Here is a 10791-nt window from a genome sequence, read left to right as displayed (position 1 = left end):
ACTTAAGTGTTATTGCTACACGAGACTATAAATATCTGATGTTACCATTGTAATTTTACATTACTTGATGAAACTATAGAAGTCGAAACGATAAGTTTTTAAGTCAAACTGATTTCGTTAATGAGGTATTCATTCAATAACTAGATTTCATAAACTCAACTATTACATCTAGCAGCAAAAGAAAAGAACCGTATGCTTATACACACACACACACACACACACACACACACACACACACACACACGATACATATGTATATTTAGTTACAGATATATATATTATTTATAGGTACGCACATATACTCTTAGATGTGTTATACATGCATATATATCTATATAATACACACATATAGATAAATATGCCTTATACATATATATTGATACATATATATGTATTATGGATACATACACATATGTGTGTGTGTCAATGCAAATACATAAAAACATATATATATATATATATATAAATATATATGTGTGTGTGTGTGTGTGTGTGCACTTATGTGCCTAGTTATGTATGCATAATTTCAGTGTACTAATTCAATTTAGGTGTAACAGATAAGAGTTTCAACATAACGGCAATATAAAATTACAGTAAAAAAAGGGAAAATGGAGTGGATAACAGAATACAGAAAAAAAAAAGCGAGAACAAGGAAAATAAAAACATTGCATGTATTTCTTCAATCACTAAACAACTTAAGATATCAAACCAGAACACAAGCAACATAATTCGTCATTCCAACCATGTAATTATTATTATCGTTATTATTATTATTATTATCATCATTATCATAAAATTTTAATTTCTGTTCTTAGTTTACCGTATTGTATCTTTTCCTAACTATTATCTTGGAAAATGAAAGGAACAAGGAAATAAATGAATAAATAAATAAATAAATGGCAGAAAGTATATAGAATAGCAAAATAAAATTCAAAATATAATTCATTCATAACAATACAATCTATTGATGTATTTATCAATATTTAAAAGGGTTAAATTGAGTTGTGAGAAAAGGTTTTTGTTGGGGAGAGTAAAAATGAGCTGCGGTAGATTATAAAACTTATCTCTTGCTGGCAGAAGAAACAAGTTTCGTAGGTAATTCGGTTTTTTCCTTCGTTTTCTTTTTTTCTTTGTTTCTTTATTTTTCTTTTCTGGCTTATATTTTGTCGTCTTACTCTTTTTCTTCTTCTCATTCGTTTTCTTTATCATTGTTTTCTTCTAGTTTTTCTTCCTCGTTTTCTTTTCTTTAGTTTTCTTCATTTTTCTTTTTAGTTTTCGTTTTCTCCATTGTTTTCTCTCCTATTCGTTTTCTACGATGTTAAAAACTTTTTTTTTTTTTTGTAACTGGTATTTACACATCACATGAAATCCACGCTAGTTGCTCACTGATGAGGTTTTTCAACAATGTTTACTTTGATCAATTTGACTGTTCAAATTATTATGTTCCAGAGACAGCCAGGTGGCCGTGGAAGAAAACTTCCTTTTCTATTGCAAAATGCTCTACTATCCATTTTGTTAAATAATCTTTTGAAACGATTTTCAAAATGGCCAGCGTCGACTTGAAGAAAAGAACAGTGGGTATTGAAGATATGTTAGCCAGATCTTTTATCCTCTTTATTAACAACCGCAGATGGATTCTAAAGGACTCAGCTGCCCAGTTCATTCTAAAGAAGAAATTATCGATATTGTTGCTTCATTCACGAACAACGGTACCTCAACCGCCTCTCATTATAAACAGTATTGGAGTAGAGTTGCGAACGCCAATCTCACTGAGTCCCACCAAGGTGGCCAAGAAAACAATACCGCGTAGAATAACAACAACTACAGCGAAAGCACCGTGGTAAGTAGATTGCTTACCAACCACATGGTTCCGGGTTCAGTCCTACTGCGTGGCACCTTGGGCAAGTGTCTTCTACTATAGCCTCGGGCCGACCAAAGCCTTGTGAGTGGATTTGGTAGACGGAAACTGAAAGAAGCCTGTCGTGTATATGTATATGTATATATATATATATATGTGTGTGTGTTTGCGTGTCTTTGTTTGTCCCCCCACCATTGCTTGACAACCGATGGTGGTGTGTTTACGTCCCCGTAACTTAGCGGCTCGGCAAAAGAGACCGATAGAATAAATAGTAGGCTTACAAAGAATAAGGCCTGGGGTCGATTTGCTCGACTAAAGGCGGTGCTCCAGCATGGCCGCAGTCAAATGACTGAAACAAGTAAAAGAGTAAAAGAGTAAGTAATGGCGAACAATTTTTGTTCTTCATTAACACAGCAAACCCGAGAACCCACCATTAGTTTTAAAGCAAAAAAGAAATTATAGAAATATTACATCCGACCTAGTGTCGCTGAAAATAGTTAAGGACGCCATCAGAAGAACAACCATATACAAATGCATAAACAGAAAAAGTAGAAAACTGGAAAAACTACGGCAGTCTAAACTGAGAAATTTCTGGAATATAATCCGTGATAAAGAAGGCATAGGATTGTGATAGTAATTTTCTGTAGTGAAAAAGAGATTTGGTAGTCTTCTCTAGAATTTGCACTCCTCAAGAATTTGTAATATTAGTTTCAAATGTTGGCACAAGGCCAGCATGTTCAGGGCAGTGAGTAAATCGATTACATCGACCTCAGTGCTCAACTGGTATTTTATCGATCTCGAAAGGATAAAAGGCAATGTCGACCTCAGCGAAATTTGAATTCAGAACGTAAAAGCGGACGAAATGTCACTAAACATTTTATTCAGTGTGATAACGATTCAGCCAGCTTGCCACTTTAAGTATTCTCAATATTACCACTGTTCTTCGGGCTATGTTTTACAGAATGATGGCAATGGTCGGAGAATTTCGAGATGTCAGAAGAATAATGTAACAGCAGTAATAGGAAACAGAGTGAAAGTTTGCTGAGACTGGTTAGAATTGGATAGATTAAAGATTACAGGAAATAAAGAGAAATAGAGCTGTCATTTAAGGAACACGCTGTGCGACCAACAGAATTGGGAACGAGAAATGTAAGCGGATCGTGACAAACCGCTGCTTCACGAGAGTTCGACGTGGCTTCACGAAGGAAGATTTCTAAAAGTTCTGTTTAGATGTGTTGCAAGAGATCTACTTCGGCAGAGGGGAACAGAGATATGTGAAGATAAGCTTCGTACTGAAAGCAGAGTAAGAACCAATGAAACAGTCAATGGTATTGAGATACACTTTGAATTATAATTTAGCGTATCAGTGTAGAGGGCTTATGAAATGTACGAGTCAGGGTGACGCAAAGCTGATCGTAACGATTCCAAACTAACGCGTCACAACAGGATTTTGCCGAACTTCACGAGATGGACGATGAAATGAAAACAGCGAGCTTCAGTAGTTACTTTGAATTTGTTGTATCAGCAGTGACGGATCTACGACTGCTAACACAACTGCCAACGCCATGCCACGATAGATAGATAGGTAGGTAGGTATCACGGCTTCTCAAATTTTAATATTTTTTAATACCTCTTATAAGAAAACATAGTCCCCATTCGCCCCTAAACAAATTAAATATTAAATTTGCATAGCATTTGAAAATATGGCTATATGTGTCTTAAATGACACGAAAAACCCGGATCTTTTCGGTCAAGGCAAGATCATTCTTCATTTAAATGACACATTTTGAACGAATCGTACATGAACGACACATTATTGTGACCATCATATGCAATCATGCATTCTACTAAATGTACAGTAGCTAACAACACGTGTACATGGTTACAAATACAAACATGTAACTTCACCCTCTATGGATTTCTAACCCTTCTTTCGCCCCTTCCAGAATTTTATCTACTACCAGGGACCTTCATTAACCACTTTTAGAAGCCTTTAGACAGACGGACAGATAGGAAGGCGGCGAGCTGGCAGAAACGTTAGCATGCTGGGCGAAATGCTTAGCGGTATTTCGTCTGCCGCTTCGTTCTGCGTTCAAATTCCGCCGGGGTCGACTTTGCCTTTTATCCTTTCGGGGTTGATTAAATAAGTAGCAGTTACGCACTGGGGTCGATATAATCGACTTCATCCGTTTGTCTATCCTTGTTTGTTCCCTCTGTGTGTAGCCCCTTGTGGGCAATAAAGAAATAAGATAGGCAGACAGGCATGTTTAAAAATGAAATAAAAGAACAAAAATGTCAGACATTTTTAGAGGAATGCTTACTGGTGCTTCTAAGTGTTGATAACCATAAAAGTGGTCAAAATCTAATCACTTAATATCCTCATGAAGACAAATAATTTTGTCATCTTTGACTAAGTTTTGGCTAATATTTGATGAAATATCTCTTCAGATTATGTAACGCAATGGGACGTGAGAGTGCATTCAAGATTTTACTTTACTTCTTATTTCTTTACTGCTTCTTTTATCCGTTTGCTTCACTTAGATAATTGCCGTCAAACGGACAAGATTTATTTTTGCTACAATTACATCCGTATTGATTATTTGAGACCATTTGTGTTCCCGAAGATGACAATTTATTTATGTTACGTATGTTAATCCGGCAGCTATGAGTAACATTTATTGTATTTTTATTGATTAGCTTGTGAGTGGCATAGGAAAGCATTTTTAGTTAATATACGAAATTTTTCTATTTGTTTTGAAGGTTTTACAGTTCGGTTTGTTTAATATAATGACATCACTTTCATTCAGGCAATCCTTTCTTGCTAGTGCTGCTGTTACTCTTGTTGCTTAGCTCCGGGAAGATTTTGCTTGACCAAGCATATGGAATGTTGGTTGAAAATAATTAGATGTATTCTTGAGACCAGTTGTTCCAGATGTGCAATGATTTGCTCAAGTGGGAAACCACACTGTATACTCAAAAGTGTCGAAAATGCTATGTGGTTGAACTGGAATAAACAAGAAGATGACACACCAAGGCGACTAAGTGGTCACTCGATTCTCAAGTAGTATCACCCAGATTTACATTATAGCATACACTACAGCCATAAGATATTTTAATGTCGTTAGCTTAAATAAAATATAATATTGGTTTCAAATTTTAGCACAAGGTTAGCAATTTCGGAAGCGGGAGTTAGTTCATTACATCGACTCCAGTGCTCAACTGATACTTATTTTATCTATCCTGAAAGAATGATAGGCAAAGTGAACCTCGGAGGAATTTAAACTCAGAACACCCAGACGGACGAAATTCCGCTAAGCATTTTGTCTGGCGTGCTAACTGATCTGGCGGCTCACCACTCTAATATTAGATGTAATATTAAAAACATAATCGCTGCAAAAGAAAGATGGTCACACATGGAAGGCTTTTGTGCATATATCTACCCAATTAGGGCCGACCTGTTGCTAAACCAGAACTGCAGCTGGCAAGCAAGTTGATTATCTTCTTCTTAGTTCTATTGCAGACGATACACACGTGGATAGTAAGTTGATATTTTCTGAAATGCATTATTTTACTCCAAGAATTAATTTTAATAGATTACGTTTTTTAAGGTAATCCATTTCTGAGGATGTATTTCCGACTCTCCTACACACATGGCTGATAAGAAATTAGAAATTATGGTTTACATAATCAACCGAAAAGTAACCACTATCCAGACGTTCACCATGCTAGAAAGTGCATCCAAATTTCAGTTCATATTTTAAGGTTTAAATTAAAGGCAGCGTGTTAGACCTGCTCAGTCAGAGCTAATATTACACTCAACACACGTACATATGTGCACACGCCTTTAAATCTTGAAATATTATTAACCTGATCAAATAACGAATACAGTTAGCAATAGAAGTTATGAAATTCATTATAAAGGAAAATGTGAGACGTGTGTGTGTGTATGAAATCAAATATGATTCAAGTATCTGCTTTCAGATACTAAGAAACTCGTATATATATATATATTATATATATATATATATATAATGTGATCGATAAAAATTTTCTTTTTCAAAGGACACACATGAATGTACATTCATAAAACACAGGAAACGTAACCATTTAATTCGTTGCAATTTCAAATTTTCTTAGTTTGGAAGTTCAATCAGCTGAGAAGAATGTTGTCGAGAAATGTCTTATTTATTTCATATTATTGAGTGCTTTTAAAAATTGTTCACTATATCAGTCTGTAACTTCTACACACACACACACACACACTCACACATATATATATATATATATATATATATATTACACACACACACACACATGCGGTTGATTTTCGTGAAGTAATCGTACTAAACTGAATTAAGAACTCGATATGACATACATTAAAGAAACCTGGTATATGTCTCCTTACAACATAACCAGATGTTACGACTGTCTTCTCATCAGAGAAGTCTTCTATGTTTATTAAATGTATAAAACGAGAATATTAGCAACTACCAATGTTGTAAGAAAATCACTCACACACGCTCATTCACATGGTGCGTGCACATATTAAAATACTGCGACATCGTACGCGGCAGTGGTGGGTCGGGTTTAAATTATAAATAAGTTTCCTTGCATATATTCAATTTAAAAACAATCTTCGTTGTTGCTGTTGCTGATGACGACACTCGGACAACCTTCGACTTTATCTTTCCAAGAGGGATTTTTACATGCCATTATTTATAGCTTTATGTGCTAAGAGTTCTACTGTTCCCAAAATAATCTTCGTTGTGCAAGTAGGCTGTAAACTTAATCCAAAGTTCCTTCTTTCTATGTGTATCTCTGTTATTCTTTCTCTCTCTCTCTCAACAGAACGACCCGAAGAACATCTCAACTAGTTCCGCCTAATTATCGTCGACTCATTGGGAGTATCTGCTATGTTTGTTCTTCAGAGAAATAAAGCAACTTACATTGTTATAGATAACAGGCACCAATTTTATGTAGATAGATAGACAGTTAATTGTTTCGTAACGAAAAAACATAAATCTGGGATGTATCGTTTGCAGATAACTAAAAGGACACTGACAGATCTGGTATCCTTTATTGGTTCAAAGTAACTAAAGATGCTTAGGACACGATGCTGAGATAAGCATAATAAAATGGAGGCGGGGAGTTTTGTAATGGGAACTGTGTGGAGTTAGACAGAAATGGAGTAAAAAGTGTAAAGGATTTCTCATAGGAAGTAACTTCTAAGCCATTCTGATAGACAGATTGCGAGTAACCCCCACAACTGTAGCCTGTTCTTTTTGCCCAAACTGCAGCCGACCCTTTTAATCTTTTGTCAAAATAATCTTTACTGTAAAGGTGGCAGAAATCGTTGACAAGGAACAAGGGTGAATGAGTAAAGTTTGGGGGTTAGAGAACTTGTGGGCTGTATGATAAACGAAAACAAATTTTGAGTCTCGAATAATAATTTTGCTGCAAGAGATACAGTTGTGAGTAAAAACCGTCCAATTTATAAGGATGAGCGATTTTTGCCAACGTATTATCAGCCCATACTACAACCGTAAGATCACGAGCAAATTACTGGTTATGCTGGGATGATTTCAATCGCCTAATTATTGTCTCTGGTGGGTAAAGTTTGTAATATATATGTTGCCAGAAATATTTAAGATAGAACTGGCAGACATCTAACCAGCTAGTTAACTTAGTGTTACAAAATTCAAGAAGCGTGGCGTTGCGGGGTATGTGGATTTTTAATCGCGAGACATGATGAAACAGTCGTTAGACGTTACGTATGGTAAGAAGACAGTGATGGTTTGATAGAGGCTGTGTTTGGAAATGACAAAGAAATCTAGGGATTTTTTTTAAAGCTTCTGTGAACTGATGCATGTCCTCGATACAAGCATGTAGTTCGAAGGATGGTAGAGGAAGTAAATGTATCTAAAGATTGGGAAAGATAAATTTGAACCAAAGTAACTGGAAGCTTTTGTTGCTGATACCTAAGCGAAAGAAGTGTGTAACCAGGAACTGTAGCCCGGACAACAGAGATGGACGATAGATTCGGTAAGCGGTGAGAAATTAATCTCGGAGAACAGATTTTGTATTATGTGCGGGGTCCCGGTTAGACCGGAAGTGACTTCACACGGAAGTATCTGACTGGTTTCATAGATATTCCGACTGACAAGTAATTTTTATCGAATCCTGATATTTCAGAAGACCTAAGTGTAATATCTCTTACTCTGACCGTGATACTGAGACTTGCATATCCTTACAAGCACAAGAGCTATACTGGTGCGCTTTTTATGCCTGGTAAGTCTAACAAAGTCGGACCCTGTAAAGGATCGTAAGTACTGCTCTTCTTTACCAACAAAAATGGTTAAAAAGTAATCTTGCAACATTTTGACTATTACAGTAAAACTATAAAAGATATGTGTACGAAGAAGGAAAGAAATCTACTCTTTAAAAGATGTTCAAAGGGAGATAACTCATGATATTCCCTCTGTAGTTGCTCTTTACTTCTGCGTCATTTCGCTAGCTATGAATTGATAATTGCTATTTTAATCTTTATAATACAAGCACAATGTAAAGGTTCGTGGTGCACTAAACAGAGTTCCAGTGGCTAACGTAATGCCATGGGTTCAATCTCTGGATCGAGTGGTGAGTTGTATCCTTGAACAAAGCACTTCTTTTCACGTTATTGCAGTTTACTCGGATGTTTACTAGCCGAGTGTTGGTGCAGCCAGACGTCACATCCTGGGTGTGCCGCTGAGTCGGAAAGTGAGAGAGCCAATAGTGTATCTGTCTACTCACGACTTCATAAGCCCCTAAAATATTTAACGAAAGTGTCGAACAGGTTACCAGGCCATAATCGTTCGCGAGTGACGGGTGGATCTAATAATCCTTATTATTGACATGAGGTCAGTAATTTTCTTTCTGGGGAGGGGGCAAGTCGATTACGTTGACCCTCACTGCTCAACTAGTACTTCTTTCATCGACCCTGAAATAATAAAAGGCAAAGTCGACCTCGACAGAATTTGAAATCCGAACCTAAAGCCGGACGATTTACCGCTAAGCATTTTGTCTGACGTGGTAACGAGTCTTCTAGCTCACCAACCTTGGGTGGTACTAACAATACAAGCACAAGGTTTGGGAGTGTGTAGTTAAGAGTTGCTGACTAAATCAACCTCATTATTTGACTGGTATTTTATCTTATGGACTCAAAAGGACGAGATTTAAACTCAGAAAGTAAAGAGCCGGAACAAACAGAGCAAGGCGGTTTTTTTTTTCCGATGCCGGAACGATTCTGGTCATAACTAACGATTCTGCCATTCAAAATAATAATAATGATAATAATAAATATTTCGTGTATTAGCTACAAGGATCCAAGATGTTGAGTTCAGTACAGTGGCGAAAAAGACACAATGGAGGTTTATATGGAGTAAAAAAAAAATGGGCGAAATCAACAAAAAGAATGTCAATAAATATTAATAAAATACCAACAAAATTATCACAAATGATGAGGACAACCCGTTGTAATTTGAAGAAAAACTCCAGACCAAAGACCCAAATTATACTACCACACCTAAATCGCCAAAGTTTTCTCTCCCATATTCTTAAATCCAGGTAATTCGGGGGAGAGCGATAGTCGATTACGTCAACTCCAGTACTCCACTGGCACCTATTTTATCGACCCGAAAGGATAAAAGGCAAAGTCGGCCTCGGCAGAATTTGAACTCAGAACCTAAAGACGGATGAAATGCCGCTAAGCATTTTTCTGGTGTACTAACGATTCTGCCAGCTAACCGCGTTAATGACAATACTAATAATGCTAAAATATATTTTTAACACGCTGTTGTCTTTGCTTTCAGAAAAAATATGTTAGCAAAACAACTTTTTGGTCGGAAAAGCTTGTAATGATAAACTCACCCTCGAACCTACATTCTCATGAGGTTGGCACCTTTGCCGGATTTTCAAGATATTTTAGGCTGAACGTACAAGACTCGTTCCTGAACGGAAGTCAGTCTTTCGCCACGTTAAGTGCTCCGGATACTTATTTCCAGTGGAGTATACAGAAGTAACATGAAATGAAGTGCCTTAGACAGGGACACAACGCACCGGCCCATTCGAGAATCGACCCCTCAACTTAATGACCGAAGCCAACGCCCTAGCCACTAAGCCACGTGTCTTCACACTATTATAAACTAACTATATTATTAGCGATAATCCTGCGTAGCTCAGTGCTCAAAATGACTTGCGTTCTCTTCCTACGCTTGAACAACACACAGCTAAGTCCCTCTAAATCAATTTCCAATGATTTCTCATGTCGATGTTGCATATATTAGACAGCACATGCCCCTAAACTAGTCTCCCTCTACTGCTAAATATATATATATACTTCAAATCTGATCAAAGTTTAACCATCGATAAACTTGATATAGCTCACACGTTGGAACTCACCTCTCACATTTGGGAAGGATCTGAAGTTGCATACACAAAAATCAGAGGTCACATTTGAAAAAGATTTATTCAGTTGATTGACAAACACTTGCCAGTTCACAACAAACACTGGCTTAAAAGAAGCACAGCTCTCTCTCTCTCTCTCTCTCTCTCTCTCTCCACAATGACCTCTGTCCCCTCTAAGCTTGTAGTCTACAAAGAACGTCGACCCAAGCATATTTATCAGTCTCCTTGTCACCATTTTTATTGTGTAACATCTTGACTACGTAATAAAACACTTTTGCAATCATTATTTACACTTTTATCCATCTGCAAGCATCGACCTATAAAAATTCAATCAGGCAAGATTTGAAATCGAAGAAAACTGGGCAGTGGGGGTCTGTCTCAACCTTAAAAGATATTCTGTACTTTAACTGTTTTTTCGCGTTGTGGACTGCGGCCATGTTATAGCAGTGCCTTCAAGAATTAATGATGATCGCATTGGCCTTATAGTTAAT

At 36.8% G+C, this 10791-nt stretch overlaps 1 long non-coding RNA gene across 2 annotated transcripts in view; it reads left to right on the top strand.

Annotated features, from left to right (window-relative positions):
* The window catches only part of LOC128247403 (uncharacterized), a 167947-nt gene that overhangs the window by 29404 nt on the left and 127752 nt on the right, over positions 1-10791 (top strand). The window contains exon 4 of one of the 2 annotated variants that reach the window (XR_016241229.1): positions 6707-10586. The exons of the other annotated variant lie outside the window; for it this stretch is intronic. This is a non-coding gene — a long non-coding RNA (uncharacterized LOC128247403). Of the gene's footprint in view, positions 1-6706; positions 10587-10791 lie in introns of those variants that run through there. 2 annotated transcript variants of the gene reach the window in all.

Source organism: Octopus bimaculoides, chromosome 3 (genome assembly GCF_046866305.1).
Source record: "Octopus bimaculoides isolate indiv1 chromosome 3, ASM4686630v1, whole genome shotgun sequence".
NCBI lineage: Eukaryota > Metazoa > Mollusca > Cephalopoda > Octopoda > Octopodidae > Octopus > Octopus bimaculoides.
The sequence above is the reverse complement of the archived record's forward strand: the minus strand, read 5'-3'. Positions and strand labels throughout refer to the sequence as shown.